This window comes from Corythoichthys intestinalis, chromosome 10, assembly GCF_030265065.1.
Source record: "Corythoichthys intestinalis isolate RoL2023-P3 chromosome 10, ASM3026506v1, whole genome shotgun sequence".
Taxonomy (NCBI): Eukaryota; Metazoa; Chordata; class Actinopteri; order Syngnathiformes; family Syngnathidae; genus Corythoichthys; species Corythoichthys intestinalis.
The window spans coordinates 24,260,706-24,280,957 of record NC_080404.1 but is presented as its reverse complement, the minus strand read 5'-3'; the positions used below and the strand labels follow the sequence as shown (position 1 = coordinate 24,280,957).

At 38.7% G+C, this 20,252-nt stretch overlaps 1 protein-coding gene across 5 annotated transcripts in view; it reads right to left on the bottom strand.

The window, feature by feature from the left end:
* Positions 1–20,252, bottom strand: part of LOC130923355 (protocadherin-15) — a 490,939-nt gene that overhangs the window by 386,241 nt on the left and 84,446 nt on the right. The window lies entirely within an intron of this gene.

The window sequence follows — 20,252 nt, the reverse complement described above, 5'->3', positions numbered from 1 at the left end:
TATGTCTCAAACGTCTCCACACACACACACACAGAGATTCATTCCAAAGCGGCTTCCTTGCAGAAACTGTTTTACAAGTTAAACGATGATTGACAGCTGCTGCGCTGTGATGTCCGCTTCTTTGGCAAGATCAAAGATACCAGCATTGTTAACTTTAATAAGCAAGGGCTGCAGTGACTGTGAGGTTCTAAGAGCGTGTGAGGCTCTGCGCAGAGCAGAAAACAGGGCGTATGTGGATTAAAAAAAATAAAAACTATCGCACGTCCTTGCGATGGGACTATCGCGCACGCACACATCGCGATGGCGATGTTTAAACGATATGTCGTTCAGGCTTAATAAAAATGCATTTTATCAGTACGACATGGCAAAATTAATCCATAATGGTCAAAACTGTCAACTTCACCTTTACTGTCGCACCTCCGGAACGATATTTTATGCCACCGTAGTAAGTCCGGCTTTTGTCATTTCCCAGCCCCAGCTTCGATGAATGTAAACAAACCAAGAGGCGTGACAGCTAGCTGACATGCTAACCCGACGTCTCGAAGTCTTATTTTCGCATTTCGAAGCAAATATAACACAAAACCAGCTTGGATCATATCATACGGCGGCGGGCTTGTCGATTGTCTTTTCAAATCGGCAACCCGCCGGGCGGCGAGCAAGTTACAGCTCGTTCCCCTGCTGCTGACAGGAGAGTTTTCTGGGGAAGCAGCTGGAGAGTACCACCGGACAAACCGGCCGATGTCAGAGGAGCGCATAGTTACCAAGTTGTCAACACGAATATGGCATGAAATAAGGCTTTACTACATGGCGAAGACGTAATCAGTGAGAGAGCGGCGTGCAGTTGTTGCGCAGCTAACATGGCAGTATGTGTCTGAGGAGAACTTTTCTACATGTCCGTCCATGATCAAACGTAAGTAAATAGTCCTTTATTTAAATAAGTTTGTAGTGTTTCCTTTGTAATCGCTGTATTCACGACCATTTTTAACACAAAGTTGCAATTTCTGATGGGGTTGAAAATTTGACAAAATACCGGGCACACGAAGAGGGCAAAAAGCAGAGTATAGAGGGGGGGTGCAAACAAGCCGCCAGTCATTGGCCGAGTGGCATTCTCGGTGGACAATCAGCCACAAAATGCATGCCACCTCCATATTAAAATGTGTGCCATGATTCCAGTATTTGATATAATACAAAATACGATGTTTACTCACTTCCTCGTAAGTCCAATGGTCTCACTTTAGAAGGGCTTGTTTTGGCCAATATCCGTGGTGAACGGGAACCTTTTGAAACCCAAAAAGGCTCACACGCCTCTCCCTGGTGCAGCAACAATTTTCTGCAGCCGTCCATTTCATTCAGGGGAATAAAACACTGCGTGAAATATGGAATGAACATGCTTTTTGGTGTCATACGCACTTTAAACTCCAGCATTAGAGCGGGACCAATTAACTAAGTGACTGCCATTGACCTCGATGGACGTCCATTCCACTTGAACTGGGAGGCACTAGCAGCTTTCATTCATTCGCTGCTAACCCTCTCAGTTCAAATGGATTGGACTTGGAGTCGTGATGAACTCATTTCAACTGACAGCAGAAGGGCGATTGAATGTCCGTCATCGTCAAGAACATTGGCACACACACGCTGTACGGAATGAAAATGACTTTGCAACAATCCTTAAGCAATAAGAAAAAGTCCCCCATTGATAGTTTGCGATTAGCCGGCGAGTGAATGAATGCAGAGGAAAAGGTAGCGGCTGCCACGCTCGATAAAACAACTTGGGCACTCTCGAGACTCGGCTGGAAGCCTGAGAAGCAAAACACAAAACAAACTGCATTAACTTTCCGCAGCCTAATTTTGCTGGGGGAAAAAAACACTCAAGAAACAGATTTGGGGGAAATATGACAGTTTATCAAGTAATGTTTTAAAGTGGCAAACTGTGAACGCCAACTAAGAATTGACTCATTCATTGTTGGCGCATGTACAGAGTAGGGCTGGGCGATATGGCCTTAAGTACGTATCACGATAAATTGAGCAGATTTACCTCGATAAAGATAAATGACGATAAATTTGGCCAAGCAGACTGTTATATAATTTGAAAATTTGAATCAATGCATGGGATACAGATTAACCGTTTCTCTCTAAATTTATTTAACCAGCTTTCAATTTAACAATTGCACATGCAGTCTAAACATTAAGTATTAAAAAAAAATCTTGTAAACAATAAGAATTCTAGTGTGAAGATTTATAACAGCTTGTATGACTTGAAAAATGTACAACATTATAAAAATCAATATGACAACTGTGCAAACATGTCATTCTAACACAAATGACTTGCAGCTTTAACAGTACACTTCAGACAACTTATTGGTAATGGCTGCTGTGACATGATTATTCAACACAAGTGTTAACGTCAAGGTTTCAGTTTTTCTTTTTTTTTTTTCCCCGAAACATTTTTTAATACATGCACCCCCCACACAGACACAACCAGATTAAAGCTGTATTGCTCTGATGCCAATGAAACATGTAAATTTTTATGATGGCAGAATAAAGCAAACACATACAGAAAAATAGCTGTGGCCATTAAACTGTCATATAATATATAGGCTTCACTGTTAAATTATATTTTACGCTGAGTGCTTTACCATCATGAAAGCTTTCAGAGAAATCACACAGAGATGCCAAATAACGCAACATGATGATTGCTACATGAAGTCCGTGCCCAGTCCACTCATTAATTTCAGCCGTTTCGACAAGGTTAGAGCCGCTGTCCGACTCTTTCACGTTCAATTGTAGCCGTTGTTAGCTGCTAGCGTTAGCCTGTGGCTTGGCTACCAGAAGAAAGCACTGAAAGCATCCTCTCCTAATATCGTGAGAACCAGGGAGGACAGCGGGTGAAAGCCCGTCTGGAACCCGCCAAGAGTTTACTTAATGTCGGTTGAAAGTTTGGTGAAGCTAACTTAAGCCCGACTCCATCCCATTTACTTGTTGCGTTAGCCGCTAGCGTTAGCCTACCAGGCTGCTGTTTGATTGGCTTCCTGAAAACCACGTGACGCCATACGTAAGCACATTGTCTGCTTTCTTAAAGGGGAATGAACATAGCCGAACAACACAGCGTCAAAGCGGAATAAAAAGACTATATTTTCTTGTTTTATTAAATTACCGAATTTACCGACATGGTCAAAATTACGGTGACGGTAAATTTTCGGTTTACCGCCCTGCTCTAGTCCAGAGTACGTGTAGTATGTGATGTGGTAGTTAGTAAAAAGAAAAGGGTAGTTTTATTCAAAACTCTCAACAAGAGTGATCACATTTTTTGATGAACCCCTTGATGCCTGACTTTATATTTCACAAAATTACATACATAAGTAAATACATAAGTACATCAAGTAGTAACACAGTAAATTAAGAAAATTAAACTGGGAAAAAAAAAAAAAAAAAAAATTTGAAAACCTGAATGAAAAAGAACATCTAAAATAAAAAGTCAAAAAAAAGGGACGAAAAATAAATATAAAAAAGAACAATTAAAATAAAAATAAAGATTAAATAAGGAGGAATGTACTAATAAATTATAGAAATATAGAAAATCAAATTGACAAATCTAACTGTATTTATCCTTACTTTTATTTTTATGATTTTTGTCATATTAGCTGTATTTTTTTCCAATTTTTTCCATTTCATATTTTTGTATTAATATTATTTCTATGTACCAATGAATTCCTCCATTGCTTTTTGTTTGTTAAATTCAGGCATCAAGGGGTTAAAACCCCCCCCCCCAATATTCTTTATCTTTGTTCATTTTCAATATTCAAATAATTAACTCTAATATTTGTTTTTGTATAATTGTAATATTTTTAATTCTATTATTGATGTGGCTTACACATGCTAATGTAATGTTTTTTAAATATTTTATTTTCTATTTTTGCACCTTGTTTTTTATCTAAAATGGTTGTATTTACCTATTCTTCTTCTTGTATAGATCTTTTTATTTGAACTTTGATACATGAACATGGTTCAATAGTTGTAGGCATATACGGAGATTAAAGGGGGGCCGGGGCGCATAGCACCCCCTGGTGGCTTAAAATGTCATTGGATATAATTGACTTTCCAATATATGAATTTGAAATTAAGACTCCGCCTGTAAAATTTTCATAAAAGTTGTAAAGCTGTAAAACAAACAAAAAAAATGAAAATATATATAAAAAATATAATTTTATAATGGGTCAAAATTATTTTTCGAACAGATCATGTGATTAGCACCTAAGAGACGGTCATTTGCTTTGCATAGCCCCAAGGGAAAAAACCCGAGGAAAGAAGAGGTAAGATGGATATATGTAATTTTTTCAAACCTAAGCTTTCAAAAGCTACAACTACTCAGCGAGAACCAAGGATTGAAGATATGGACCATGAAACGCTGGACAGCACCGCCAAAATGGTGAGCGGGGTTTCAGTTTGCTCCACTCAAGACCTTAACCCTTAAAAAATGATGAGAAACAAAAAACCAATCATTTTCAACATATTATTTTAAATGTTCCCTATTTTAAATGTACCTATTCAGTCAAAACGGATGCGGCGTCTACTTCTCCACTAGGTAAGACAGAAAAAAGTGCGCTCATACACACACGCACATACACATAGCTGGGATGCCTGTATGTACGAGCATTGGCTAAACTACAATCCGAGCATAAATTTTGTAAGTTAATTTTATTGCTGACACTGTGTTTCTGGGTCATCAACATTTTTCCCCCGTGCCACAAAAGTGAAACTCCGCCTATAGTTGTCGGCAGTGTTGTTTTTGGCAGCCCTTTTAATTTTCGTCTTAGTCTTAGTCTTTTGGACCATAATACTTATTATAGTCTTAGTCATATTTGAGTCATCTCAAAATGTTTGTCTTCATCTAGTTTTTGTTGATGAAAACTCAAGACCATTTTCGTCTCATTTTAATCGACGTTTACTAAAATTTTTTTAGTCTGACAAATCAAAAAACATTTACTCCAAAAATAAATAAAACAAGGTTTTCGAATTAACATTGACGGACGAGCACATATTGTAGCGTCTACAAGGATAACGCCAACTTGGGCATAATACATACTCAGCAGGAAAACAGTACAGTATTTTCAATGCATTACACCCATCTGGACGCCATGAATTCTATGTTTAAAAATAAATAAATAAAAAAAATAAAAAGTCAGAGTTTAAGATGACACTTGCCATTAGCATTAGCCTAATGCTAATGTGAATGCTATGCTAATGCTGTGAGTTACATTTAGTGTCTGATGATCACACAGCACAGACTTTTAAAGGCTAAAGCAACATTGCATATTCTTTCTGGCCAAGATAAAACAGGTCTTACTGTGTGTGCAAGCCTGGAGACTGGAGAGCAGCAGCCCATCACATGAGTGACACAACCATACATTGTGACGATGCAGGCCAACTACACATAAATGCAAACGTTGTGAACATGTGATGTGAACTATTGTGCATTTTTGTCTCGTTTTTGTCTCGTCAGACGGAAACTGGCATTGGTCTTGTTATGTTTTAGTCCCCTACAACACGTTTTTAGCTTGTTATCGTCTCGTCATCATCATTAAAAATTGTTCGATGACAAAATATTTTTGTTAGTCATTGTTGACGAAAACAACACTGGTTTTGAGCCAAACTAAAGGTAACAAATAATCTTTTACATGGCCCATTTGATATGGGGGGGGGGGGGGGGGGGGGGGAAAGAAAAACGGTTAGATTCATTATAATTCTTAGTCTTTGCCAAACTTTGCCTGTCTATTTAACACATCCATCCATCCATCCATCCATAGACACATACATACAGGGGTTGGACAAAATAATGGAAACACCTAACATTTTGGCATCATAATCATTGAACATAATTGTTAAAGAATGGCATGAGGAATATTCTAATGAAGTTGATCATCTCGTATGGCCGGCACAATCCCAGACCTCAACATTATTGAGCATTTATGGGCTGTTTTAGAGATTTAAAAAAGACGTCGATTTCCGCTGCCATCGTCTCAAAGACTTAGAGGATATTCTAACTGAATATTGGCATAAAATCATTTTGGAAACAATTCACAAATTGTATGAATAAATGCCTCAGAGAATTGATGCTGTAATTTCCTACACCATATTAAATTTGTTTTTGTTGATTTTTTTTTTTTTTTTTTTTTAAGTGTTTCCATTATTTTGTCCAGCCCCTGTACATACATTACGCTAACAAAACATAGCAAAACAGATAAATAAATTAAAAAAAACTAACAAAAAGCACACAATCTGAGCATTCAATAACACAATAACTGAACCTAGATAATATAATAAAGCAGAATAAAGGGGGAAGAGGAGGAGAGCAGGGCAACTAGTCGCTTTCTTAGGAGATTGTAAGTCCATCCAGGTAATCTTTGAAGGGCTGCCAGGTTTTGTGGTAGGTACTTCCCCTACCAAAGAGTGAGAATCTCATCCTTCTAGCCTAAAATGAGTCCAAAGGAATGAAAGCCTATTCATAAGTCGTGTTCATGAAACAAATTTATGTTTTTGCTAATATTATTGATGGCTGTCTTTGACGTCCAGTCCATTTCCATCTTGCAGATTCCCCAGAGGGCGCATCAGGCAAGTAAACCCCGACGTTGCGCTATCTGCGAGCTGCCTTTTAGCCATTCTTTGGGAATATGATTTTTGCATGGAAACGGGGTTTCTCCTAGTGTTCACTCAGTCACTGCCATTGACAGCAATAGGGGTCCAATTCACTTTGACTGGGAGGAAAAATGATGATTCAATGCTAGCCTTTCCAGTTCATATCAACTATCGTCGTCAATGGTAGTGAATGAGTCAAGGCCTACAAGCAACAAAATAGACACTAATTATCACAATAGCGTACCGCACGAATGCTATTTTTAGACCGTGACGTCGCCATTGTAAGACAGAAGTGAGACATTTTCGACACGCCCTCGCATACAAACCATGTTATTTCTGCTTGTTTTCTCCGGTAATCTTTCCAAAAAGAACATGCCGATCAAGCACTGCTGATATGGAACTTGTACAAACGACTCTTGACATTACGACATATGAAGGATGTTTTCTTCATATGTTTCCCGAAACAAAAACTGGGAGGAAAAAATGAAGAATAATTCAACTTGCGCGGACATCCAAAAGACCATTTTAACGCCAGCAAGGTGATGCCATTCACATTTCATATGCAGTAAACATTTGGTTGGGGCCCATGAGCGGAGAGTTAAGCCACTTAGATATTTTTAACTTATTTTTTAGCGTGGCGTTTGGCCGTGCTGTTTCTGTCTGACAATGAATGACCTGAATTTTTTTTTTTTTTAATGGTATCTGACTGCCACTGTTACATTTTCTGTTGTAAAAAAATCTTTAGTAAGGGGGAAGTGTAAATAAATTATAGAATGAATATTTGTTATTAATGAAAAAATTAAGTGTTCGTTGGCTGTCACCAAGTAGCACTTGCGATCGCTACACAAAAATAGCAATGTGCATTGCCCCCAAGAATGGTCAGAGACGTAAGACAACCAGAGGATATAATATATAAGAAAGACAGGGTATATGGTGGTAAAGGATAGATTGTTGAGACAGGAGAATGTCATTGTCAGTGGCGTAAGAAAAAGGTGTCGATAAAATAAGCTTAGGTCGGATTGGCTCTTTTTCCTGTCTTTTTCAGCCCTCGACACTCAAGCCATCTCTTTAACTGGACATTTGTATGGTTTTTTTCACATCTTTACCAGCGAATTTAGCACCAGAGACATCATTTTCAGATAGAATTGGTAGGTTTAGCTCAGTAAATTTGTAGTTCGTACACTATTTCCATTTATTTACTATTGGGGACAAACTGGAGGTTGACCCGCCTAGCCATAATTGCTAACATCATGAATATTAATAACCAAAAGTGACGTGTCGTTTGCGGTACGCTATTGGGAACATCACCGATCCTATATCGTGATCTGAAATCCGGTCCAGGTACATCATTCTTCCAAGATCGAAATCAGCTTTTTAGGATTTTTTTTAAGGGCTACAAAGCAACCAAATAAGATGTACAAGGATACAGTCTAAAGAAACGAAATAAAATGTAAGTTTGGTACTACGCAGCATTTTTAGACGACTGGAATCGGGTGGAAAACATTTCTTTTTTATGGCTACAAAGCAAAATAATCAAGACAGATGAGGATATTTCAAAAGGCCGAGGTATCAGATCGATGCTTGGTAATGTCAAAATCAGGTGCCTCGGACTCAAGCAGAAATATGTGATCAGGACAGCCCTCGTTTTCATGACAAATCATTATTATTAATATGCTGTGGAATTCCTTGAGGATCTATTGGAAAAAATATCCTTGTGTCCATCCACATTTCTAGTCATGAAAAAAAAATTCAACTAAATATAATCATCTCATTTTTAATGATATGTCAAAATGGTCTGAAGAGGACTCGGTAATGAGATCAGCAGCTTTGCATGTATTTACATCAACGCGTTCCTTTCCTCTGTAAGTTCAGAAGCCAACAACGAGCGTAAATTACGTGGGCAACCGTGCTCACAAAACTCCCACCTACCCCCCGACACTGATAAACCTGCGAACGCCCACCCATGAGCTTAGAGCTTTGTCATAATAATGATAAAATAAGCCGTCATACTATTTTTTTATAGAGTGCAATTGCTTCTTGACTATTTGCTCTCGTAGCGCGGTATGATTGCGAGCTAGCGAATTAGCGCATTAGGTGCTAGAGGTTCTTTCTGCTTTCCATACCGCCAGTTGCCCATCAGCTACATTTTAACATGGGATACAGATTCAATTTGGCTTTTGTGCAAATGAAAATGCCGAAGGGGCTTCTGAGTCAGATAAATGTCAAGAGACATTTATTTTTTGTGTAGTTTTTTTTTCTTTTCTTTATTTTATACACTGACAGCTTGTGTGATAATTAGAGGTCAGGGCCACCCACTGAGTCAGTAAAGAAGACGGAAAGGAAGGAAAAGGAGGTCACGGGAAGCCACAAAAATTGTTAACAAGGGATCACCATGGATAAATGCTGAGGGGGAAAGGGTCAAAGTCAAATGCAGCGGAGTAAATATTCATTTGGTAGTCGATATAAATGTTTATTTAATGGTATTTTTTTAAACAAAGCTTACAAGACAAATAATAACTCGTCTGATAAGAATATGAAAGAAAAATAATATAAAAACATGCCAAATTTCAAATGTTGTTATGGGGCGGGCGTAGCTTTTGTAGTAACAAATTGGATTCATCAACTGAATGACAATCAAATAAATGGACTATTTTGAAAGTCAATTAATTGTTTGAGACTTGTAGACTTAGAAATTGTCAAATTCCTTTTTGCGCATGTTTATCGTAAATATATATGGCGGAAAACACTAAGGTGACTTGAAGTTCCGCTCTGAGACCCCCAATTTGGCCAGCTTTTAAAATTGTCCGATATGCATGTGTGATACATCATTGGAAAGCTTAAAAACTCAATTTTCTGGGGGAAGAAAATTTTTAAACAGGAGGGCATTTAAAAAAAAAAAATTTAAAATAATAATAATTTTCAACAGCAAAACCCTAGCAGAATTTAAGACGCCATGACTTTAACGAGATATTATCGCGTACTTACCTACCTACTTACTTACATGTATCACAGAGTGTCAAGACACAGCTGTGAATGGCCACAGCTGGATTTTTGGGGAATTTTATGGGTAAAACATAAGGTAGGAAGGGGCCAGGTTATGGAGGGACTTGTAGGTGAGGAGGAGGAGTTTGTATTGAATCCGGTATGAGATTGGAAGCCAGTGAAGCTGTTGGAGGATGGGGGTGATGTGCTCTCTGGAGCGGGTGTGGGTGAGGAGGCGGGCGGCAGAGTTCTGGACGTATTGCAGCTTTTGGAGATGAGAAGATGGAAGACCATAGAGGAGGCTATTGCAGTAGTCGAGTCTGGATGTGATGAAGGCGTGAATGAGTATTTCAGCTGTGGCTTGGGAGAGGGAGGGACGGATGCGGGCGATGTTGCGGAGATGAAAGAAGGAGACTTTAGTGAGGTGGCTGATGTGTGATTGGTATGACAGTGTTGAGTCCATTATGATGCCAAGATTGCGTACGGAGGTGGAGGGGGTGACAGGGTGACCATCAATGAGGAGAGTGAGGTTCTGTACAGAGGGGAGGAGAGCTTTGGGTCCGGTGATGAGAAGTTCTGTTTTGTTACTGTTGAGTTTGAGAAAGTTATTGTCCATCCAGGTTTTTATGTCGGACAGGCAGTTTGAGATGTGAGAGAGAATGACAGGGGTGATGGATTTAGATGAAATGTAAAGTTGAGTGTCATCTGCATAACAGTGGAAATTGAGTCCATGGTGGCGAATGATTTGACCGAGAGGAAGCATATAGATTATGAAGAGGAGGGGGCCGAGGACCGAACCTTGGGGGACACCATGGGTGACTGGAGAGGTGTGGGATTTATGGTTATTGATGGAGACGAAGTGGTGACGATCGGAGAGATAGGAGGTGAACCAGAGGAGTGCAGTGCCAGATATCCCTATTGACTGAAGACGGTGGAGGAGGATGTTGTGGTCAATGGTGTCAAATGCAGCGGAAAGGTCGAGGAGGAGGAGGATGGAGATGGAACCAGAGTCAGCGGCAAGGCATGGTAATATAACAAGGGCCGCAGAAATCGCAGACATGAAGGAGTGGTCGCGATGTTATTTTTCAAATATTTACCCTTTTAAATGTTGTTTTTTCCATTTTTCTTTGTTTGGATCGATTATTTTGTCATCTAACATATCGGAGAAAATGCGATAGTAACAAAAAAAATACAATTAAGTAGGGTTGTTACCAGTGTTGTTAATCTTACTGAAAAAAAGTAATTAATTATAGTTACAAATTACTTCTCCCAAAAAGTAATTGCGTTAGTAACTCAATTACCTGAATGTAAGAGTAATTAGTTACTTGGCAAAGTAATTGGTGATAATTACTTTTTTTTTCCCCCTCAAAAAAAAAAAAAAAACACTGGCCACACTATGTGAAGTTTTTTGTGAAGGTTTTTGGTACAATTGGCCCGAGCCCAATTCTTTACCCTAATTTACTCTTTACCCTGGATCATCTGTTAAAAGTTGTTAGAATTGCTCCCATTATTGCAATAGTTCCCTTCTCTCTACTTTCGACATATGAAAGTTTTAAAACTGTTTCATCATTTAAAGATAGATTCAAGTCAAGATTTTGCCGATTTAGAAGTATTTTATATAAAAAGTTACTTAGGTTCGCTAGGAAAGTTCTCTACAACAGAGCCGTCCTACTGCTTCAAGATGGCGGCTGTCTACTAACGCATTTAGTGCAATGTCTGTCATTTTGCATCTAGTTATATCTATATGCAGTACATGTGATATCTACCATGTCTACCATATCTACCATAACATGCGGGCGTAGTTTGTAGGCTATCGGCTACAACATGTATTATTGGAGCTACCTAGCATCGCGTCTGCTCGGCATCACAACTTTCTTGCCTCTCCCCACTCCTGCTCTGCTCTGTCGTCTCGGTGAGTCCGTCTCCCTCAGACTTTTCGACCAGTATAGTAACGCATAGTAACGCATGCCTTTCCATCCTCAGTAACGGTAACGGCATTGCCAAGATGAGAAAAGTAATTAATTACCCACTACTGAAAAAAATAACGCCGTTAGTAACGCCGTTATATTGTAACGCCGTTATTAACAACACTGGTTGTTACAATCATGTTTTTTTGCTCCCGATCTGATCGTTTTAGTTTGAGTATCTGCCGATCCCGATATTTCCCGATCCGATTGCTTTTTTTTTTGCTCCCGATTCAATGCCAATCATTCCCGATAATTTTTCCCCATCATATACATTTTGGCAATGCATTAAGAAAAAAATGAATAAAACTCAGACTAATATAGACATTCAAGATACAGTACATAAGTACTGTATTTGTTTATTATGACAATAAATCCTCAAGATGGCATTTACATTATTAACATTCTTTCTGTGAGAGGGATCCACGGATAGAAAGACTTGTAATTCTTAAAGGATAAATGTGACTTTGTATATTGTGACTAAATATTGCCATCTAGTGTATTTGTTGAGCTTTCAGTAAATGATACTGGAGCCATGCCCAAATGCATGATGGGAAGTGCAACCATGACTGTGCGTCGTGGTACCAATTGATATATCTTTTCTGAGTTGGGAATTACCATAGGGTGTTAAGAAAAATATCAACTACTACCTTTCTTCCCCACATTGCTTCCCACGATTATTCTAATCGTTGGGAGAGGGATTGTAAGGCTTTAGCCATTTAAAAGTAGGCTCCAAAGGCTGCCAAAATTCACTCTACTCATTTTACGCTGCCTTTAAGCTCTATATACTATATGGGTAAAACGGCGCCATTATAGATTGAACGCAACAATGCGTGAGTGGGTCGTGCAGCGCATGCGTTAATTGCGTTAAATATTGTAACGTGATAAATGTAAAAAATATTAATTCTCGCCATTAACGCGATAAATTTGATAACCCTACCTTAAGCTTAAACTAAAGACTCTGGAAGAGTGCAACACATTATGTCTGTAACGTTAAATACAATTAGAAAACTATTTAATAAAAAAATATATATATATTTAAAAAAGGCATGTCCTGTCCGATATTTTTTTGCCGATTCCGATACTTTGAAAAATGACGTGATCGGACCCGATCGATCAGCATCTCAACAATTAAGCGATAGTTATGAGGTAGATATCCGTGACTTTTTTACAGACACCATTTTTTTCATTGTGACGTAATTTGTTTAAAAGTTTAAAATATGCAATTGAACAATTTTTTAAAGTCGTTTTTTTTTTTTTTTAAACGAAATATTAGACATCGATTAATTATTCTAAGCTAAAAATGACAGACATTTTGAATAATAAATAATTAATTACCTACGATTTATGGATGGGTTGAAACAAAAGCAGTTGCGCGACGTCCGTTAACATGGGTTTTGAGGGTAAAACGGACAAATTAAAAATAGTTCGGGGGCTTAATGTGCCATGAATCTGCTATGGCAGCATATGGAATTATTGTTCTTTCAAACACAACAATTCTTTTGGCTTAAAATACAACAGTTTATTTTAAAGAGGGTTGCAGGAGCAGAAACTTCTTTTTCAAGACTTGTCTGTTTTTTCCGCCATATACACATGCATTTATATTGGGGCTGGGCGATATGGCTTGAAGTACTTATCACAGTATATTGAGCAGATTTGCCTCAATAACGATAGATGACGATAAATTCGCCCAAACGGACTGTTATATAATTTGAAAATCTGAATCAATGCATGAAACGCAAATTAACCGTTTCTCATTGATTTACGTTATGCAACGTAATACATATACGTTACGCAAGGGTTATACTGTGGATATTAGAGCGCTTATTACACATATTTTTTTTTCTGTTTTACAAATTTGAAAAAAAGATTTCATTAAGACTAGGGCTGTCAAAATTATCGCGTTAACGCGCGGTAATTAATTTTTTTAATTAATCACGTTAAAATATTTGACGCAATTAACGCACATGTCCCGCTCAGACAGTATTCTGCCTTTTGGTAAATTTTACAGCAAGGCTTTTTGTGCTGTCTAACAGCGAACTCTTGTGGTCGCTTTGCGACATGGTTTATTATTTTTCTTGCCAGTTCAATATGGCTGCACGGCGTCTCGGGCTGACGCCTACGTTGTAATGTTGTGCTTATATGATCCTTGGACAAGATTTGTCCGTAAGTATGGTTGTTGTAAAGAATGTACATATTATGTTAGTAAGCGAAATGTTATATTTTTTGTATGAGACTCTTTTTGTTTATGTTTAGTGAACCTGTATAGCGTGCTAAGCTAACGTTGTTGCTAATGCAATGCTTGTGTACTTTTTTTTTTGTACTGTAGTTTTACGACGGTCTGACAATCTAAAGAGGAAATTGGTTTGAGGCTATTTTATTAATAAATCAGATGAAAAAGGAAGAAGTCTGATTATTAAAGCGTCGTTCCCTAGCTGTCTAGCTTTGGAAAAAGTAGACACTTCGGAGTGAGGACAGCATAGACAGATTTAAATGACAGTAGAGTGAAATGCCCACTACAGTCCTTATGTACCGTATGTTGAATGTATATATCCATCTTGTGTCTTATCTTTCCATTCCAACAATTTATTTTACAGAATATATATATAATTTACAGAAAAATATGGCATATTTTATAGATGGTTTGAATTGCGACTAATTGCGATTAATTAATTTTTAGGCTGTAATTAACTCGATTAAAACTTCAAATTTTGTGATTCTCTGACAATCTCATTATTGCAGGCATTAAGGGGTTGAAGTGCGTATGACACCAAAAAGCGTGTTTATTTCATATTTCACGTGGTGTTTTATGCTCCTGAATGAAATAAACCGCTTAGATGCGTGTGGAAGCGATGGTTTTATACATTCAATTTTTGAGTCCCGTACCATGAAAATGAGTAACTTCCGGCTCCAGTCTCGGGTTTAGGACGAATGCGAATGTGACTTCACCCGGGTCAGCCTCTCATAAAACAGCATTGCTTTATAGCATGCAGATGGACTGCGGATTCAGCTGATTTTGCGGATTAATTTGTTTATTTTTCGCATCACACCAGCCAACTGTGCTGCAGAAAATTGTTGCTGCACCAGGGAGAGGCGTGTGAGCCTTTTTGGGTTTCAAAAGGTTTCCATTGACCGCGGATATTGGCCAAAACAAGCCCTATTACTGTAGGACCATTGGACTTACGAGGAAGTGAGTAAACATAGTATTTTGTATTATGTCAAATACTGGGATCATGGCACACGTTTTAATACAGAGGCGGCTTGCATTTTGTGGCTGATTGTCCACCGAGAATGCCACTCAGCCGCACACCCCCCTCGGTCCTTCGCATGCCCGCCGGGAGAGCGCTATGCTCAGCTTATTGCCCTCTACGTGTGCTCGCATGTTCGTTCTGTCAAAAATTTTTAACTCCATCAGAAATTGCAACTTTGTGTTAAAAATGGCCGTGAATACAGCAATTACATAGTAAACACTACAAATCCTCTTTAAATAAAGGACTATTTACTTACGTTTGATCATGGACGTACATGTGGAAAAGTTCTCCTCAGACACATGCCATGTTAGCTGCACAACAACTGTACGCGGCTCTCTCACTGTTTACGTCTTCACCGGGTAGCAAAGTAGAGATGCACGATAATATCGGTCACCGATAATTATCGGCCGATAATGGCAATTATGACGTCACACAGATAATCCAGATAAAACGAAATTCAACCGATAATGCAATCCGATAATTATATACTTGATTTAGCCTCCAAATGTGTGCAATCAACAGTTTTGTCCAATTCTGCTAGTTTTAAGGAGGTGTTTTTGCAGTGTAGTAATGTGATATATGTTAGGAATGGCTTACTTTTAAAGGCATTTTTGTGCAACTTGGGTGTTTACTCTCTAAGTAATTGTTGCCAAAAGCTTACCATTACACAATGTCATTGCCATTGTTTAGATGTTGGAATTTACTAGTTGTTCACATTTGATGTGGAAAAAAATACCACTAAATTACATTTTTGCACAGTAACATTTGATCTTTGTATACGTTAACATTTTACATACATATTTGAATCGAATTATCGGCGTGACATTATCTGTTATCGGGTGGAAGGGGCAGGAAATTATCGGTTATCGATATCGGTTGAAAAATGTTTTATCGTGCATCACTATAGCAAAGCATTATTTTACACCATTTTCGTGTTGACAATGTGGCAACTACGCACTCCTCTGACGTCAGCCGGTTAATCCAGCTGTTTCCCCGGCTCTCCTGCCCGCAGCAGGGGAACGAGTCCGACGAGCTGTAACTTTGCACGCCACCGGGCGGGTTGCCGATCGGCGAAGACTATCGACAACCCCGCCGCTGTGTGACTTGATCCAAGCTAGTTTTGTGTGATTTTTCCCTTCGTAAGCCGGGAAAAAGACTTTGAAACATCACTCGGTTCGGGTTAGCCGGGGCAGGGAAATGACAAAAGCCGGACTAATTCCGGTGGCATAAAATATAGTTTGGGATGTGCAATAGGTGCACATGACCATTTTTTCCCCTAAAATCCAAGTGGAGTATTAACTCCTTCAGTCCAATGAGTTTTTCCACATGCAAATTTCTAATCCATTTGAACTGGGAGGATGGCAGCAAATGTTCATTTCCTCCCAGTTCAAATAGATTGGACGTCCAGCCCCGTCAATAGCAGACAAAGAGACGGGCACGATTGCAAACTGGATGGATGATGCCAAAAGTAAATTTCCCTGAGCAAAACATGCGCAAGGTGAGTTTGTTAGTGAAAATTTTGCCCGGAGGGTCCCTTTAATGTCGCTGATCGATGTCAGAGCGTTGCACAGGCATCGCTCAATAGATAGCACATTGGAATTCACAAGATGAATGTTTTAATTTTTTTCCCTCTCTTCCACAGATATGCTAGCACAACTGTAGCATATTTATGGGCTCCTGTTTTCATTCACCTTATCAGTCTTAATTCTAGAATGCCCACTCTACTTGTCTTATCTTTTGGATGGAAATGCATGACTGATAAGGGGATAAAGGACATAAAGGGACATGTTATCAGGTGATAAAATAGTGATAAGAATGGGGGCGCAATAACTTTACACACAAAGCAAAAAAAAAAAAAAAAAGATGACACAAGTCTGACATCTACACGAAGATCTTCCTATGTTCAGGTCGAGACAACGCTCACAGGCAGTGTTGTTTTTGCAGCCCTTTTCATTTACGTTTCTTTTGCACTAAAGTACTTTTTAGTCATTTCATTCGTCTAGTTTTCATCGACGAAAATGCAGAAAAATTTTGCCTATTTTTAGTCAACGAATTCTCAAAAGGTTTTCATCTGTAAAAATTTCACAATTTCCTATAAGTTCACATAAACATTGACAGATGAGCACATATTTTTGCCACGGGGTGCCCAAGTCCGGTCCTCAAGAGCCCCTATCCAGCTTGTTTTCCCTCCTCCAACACACCTCAATCAAATAATCAGGATCGTTATCTGGCTCCTGCAGAGGTTGCTGATGAACTGATCATTTTGATTCAGGTGTGTTAAAGGAGGGAAAACAAGCTGGATAGAGCCTCTTGAGGACCTAACTTGGGCATCTCTGTTGTTGCTTCTACAAGGACTCACACACTCAGTAACTAATACACACACACCGGGAAAACAGTACAGACAACATTACAGTGCATGTGTGTAAAAAAAAAAAAAAAAAGAAAAAAGAAAAAGAAAAGTTGTCCAAGAGTTTAAGACGACGCTTGCCGCGCTAAAAGCGAATGCTATGCTAATGCTACAAGTTACATTTTAGTGTGTGGTGATCACACTTTACATACCTTTAAAGGTGAAAGCATTACAGGTGAGAATCTTTGGGTACCTAACGATTCGATTACGATTCATAGGCTCCGATTCGATTATAAATCGATTATTGATGTCACCAACCCCTCCCCTCCTTAATGTTTTGTACATGAGTTCCAAAATAGTTTAAAAATTCTATTAGGCTAAACCAAACTAATATTTAAGTATCAACAGTTAAAAACAATAAAAATAAAAAACTCAAGTCTCCATTCTGTATCAGCAGCTTTAAACTACATTCAATTAATTTAATGATGTGAATCAACCGTTAAAGTTGATAAAATTTTTAAAGTTTTAAAACTCTTTCATTATTTAAAGATAGATTCAAGTCAAGATTTTGCTGATTTAGGAGTATTTCAGATAAAAAGTTAATTAGGATCGCTACAACAGAGCCTTCTAGAGAAGTCTACTGCTTTAAAATGGCGGATGTTTACAGCGCGGCAACTACTAAACGGCAAGCCTGTTCTAACACCGCCGTCGTCTGTGGAGGGGTTTGCGTGTCCCAATGATCCTAGGAGCTTTGTTGTCTGGGGGTTTTAAGCCCCTGGCAGGGTCACCCATGGCAAACAGGTCCTAGGTGAGGGGCCAGACAAAGAATGGCTCACAAGACCCCTTATGATGGAACAAATTACAGGATCCAAGTTCCCAGGATCCATACACACACAGCTACAATGCAGGCTAACTAAACGTACAATAAGAAAATATCACACATTATGAACAAATGACAGAATGTGGCGCATTTTCATCTGGCACATCAAACTGGCATCGTCTCATTATGTTTGAGTCTCCCAAGACATGTTTTTATCTCGTCATCGTCATTAAAAAATTATTTGTCGGCAAAATATTTTCGTTATCGTCATTGTTGACTAAAACAACGATGCTCACAGGAAAATGTTTTCATCCATAAAATCCAAAATATTTGGATGACAATTATGACATTTTCAGAGGTTAAAGTAAGTGTGATTAAATTTGTATATGGCGGAAAACACGGACAAAGCTGAAAAAGCAATTTCTGCTGTTGCACCCCTCTTTAAAATAAACTGCTGTATTTTAAGCCAAGAGAACTGTTGTGTTTGATAGAACAATATGTCTATATGCTGCCATAGCAGATTCATGGCGCAACAAGCCCCCAAACTATTTTTAAGTTGTTCGTTTTACCCTGGAAACCCCTGTTTACAGATGTCGCGCAACCGCTTTTGTTTCAACCTAGCCATAAAAAGAAGGTAAGTAATTGTATTTATTATTCGAAATGTCAGTCATTTTTAGCTTAGAATCATTAATTGATGTCTAATATTTTGTTTAAAAAAATAAAATAAAATAAAAAAACGCCTTTAAAAATTGTTCATTCGCGTACTTTAAACTTTTAAACAGATTACGTCACAATGAAAAAATTGGTGTCTAAGAGTCACAGATATCTACCTCATAGCTATTGCTTAATTGTATTTTTTTCGTTACTGTCGCATTTTCCCCAATATTTTAGATAATAAATCATTGATCCAAGCAAAGAAAAATTGAAAAAAACGTTTAAAAGGGTAAATATATGAAAATGAAAATCTCGATTACTCCTTTATGTCTGCGATTTCTGCATCACGCCCCTTGTTATATTAACATTATATTATATTATTATATTGTTATAATGTTTCACCCATAAAATCCCCTGAAAATCCAGCTGTGGCCTTTCACAGCTGTGGCTTGACATCCGCTGATACATGCTACCTTGCCTGGCATGGCCAGACTTTTCTCCCTGTGTTTTTCAAACACTGAGAGTATAGTCTGGGACCCAGCCCATTAACGGTCTTCCGAGCAAGTACAAAATCAATCGACAAATCAGATTCATTTATTTGCGTGACGTCTTCTTAACAAGCAATGTCACTCTTCCGTGTCGGAAGTCGTCTCCACAACAACACAGATGGTTAACAGGAGAGCCGAGAATATGTTCCAATCCACAGTAAAATCAGTTTTGAATTACCGAAAACACATCGACACAAGTCATTGACAAGAGTCCGTCTTGCGCTAGCCATGTTGAATAAACTCGTATGTTTACTTCCGCGCGCAAGTCCCTCGTCCCGCCCGTCGCAGATTGGTCCACTCCGCTGTCTGTTTGCTGTGGCTTGCTCCGCCCTGGAAATTTTATCCGCTTAATGGTGGCCAGACTCAATAGCTGGAACAGCAGTGAGTCTGGAGTACCAGGCTACATGCTACATGGAGTGTTTGGATCGAAAAGAGGCAAGTACGTGATAATATCTCATTAAAATCATGACGTATTTAATTATGCTCTCGCGTGCTCTCACCTCCAGTTAGGGTTTTGCCGTTTAAATTTTTTTTTTTTTTTTTTTTTAAAAACGCCCTCCTGTTCATAATTTTTCTTCCCACAGAAAATTGAGATTTTAAGCTTTCCAATGATGTGCATATCAGACAATTTTGAAATTTGGCCAATTTGGGGGTCTCAGAGCGGAACTTCAAGTCACTTGAGTGTTTTCCGCTATGTATAAATTTTGTTGCCTGGCACTGCCAGACTGTTCTCCCTGTATTTTTTCAAACACTGAGAGAAAAGTCTGGGACCCAGCCCATTAACGGCCTCTCGAGCAAGTACAAAATCAATCGACAAATCAGATTCGTTTATTTGCGTCGCGTGACGTCTTCTTAACGAGCAACGAACGTCACTCTTCCGCGTCGGAAGTCGTCTCCACAACAACGCAGATGGCGAACAGGAGAGCCGAGAATAAGTTCCAATCCACAGTAAAATCAGTTTTAAATTACCGAAAACACAGCGACACAAGTCATTGACAACAGTCTGTCTCGCGCTAGCCATGTTGAATAAACTCCTCATATGTTTACTTCCGC